An 897-nucleotide genomic window follows, 5' to 3' on the forward strand; every position below is an offset into this window, starting at 1 on the left:
TCTCTGGGGTGTCACAAAGAGCGCTATATAAATCCAATCCATTATTATTATTATTACTGACCCAGACGTGGGTGATGAGTCAAATGCATTAAAGTATATTATTCCTGGCACTAACACAGAGGTGTGTGTAGAATATAGTTAGACATAAGGTATTGAGTTACAAATTGGGTAATAGTAAGATTCCATTCTATTCGACCCAGTGCTTTTAACTCTTTGTAACTGACCAGTATAATTAGTATTAAAGAATTAGATGGGAGTTCTGTGTGCGTGTCCATTCATGAGCCGTTTAACAACTCTTTTGGTGTGGGTAACGTTAATAAAATTAACCCCTTCCTATTCCACCTTTCCCTTGTTATTGTAGGGTTTCTAGTGTCACTGAGGGAGGGTACTGTTTGCGGGGGGAACCAGGGTATTTATTTACAATTCAGTCACTAGGTGTGGGAGGGTTTGAAGGAGTAATTGGGGGAAGTGGGAGCGTGTTGGGGAGTACTGCGACCGCCCTGCTGCAGGGGAGGAAGACCAGAGTACCAGACCAGGTTGGTAAATCCCGGGCCCCATCCACTCACACTACCAGCCTCCAGTTGAAGCTCCACACTCAAAGACGGAGGTGCAGTCAGACAGAGCTCTACTGTGTCTCGCTACCCAGTGATTGTGCCCACCCGTTCCCACGAAGCAGGGATAATCCACCCTGCTACAATAAGATAAGATATTCCTTTATTGATCCCCTTGGGGAAATTCAGGCATATTCTTTCAGAAATTCAATATACAGAACCACAACGCAGAATGTAGGTCTAATTTACTTAAATGCAAACATTAGCAAACATTACCAACGTAAACAAATGTTTTACAGCCTGAAAATATAGCAAATACAACTAAAAACTCACATTTAGAAAGCTG

Source organism: Notolepis coatsorum, assembly GCF_963971535.1.
Source record: "Notolepis coatsorum genome assembly, chromosome: 3".
Lineage (NCBI taxonomy): Eukaryota > Metazoa > Chordata > Actinopteri > Aulopiformes > Paralepididae > Notolepis > Notolepis coatsorum.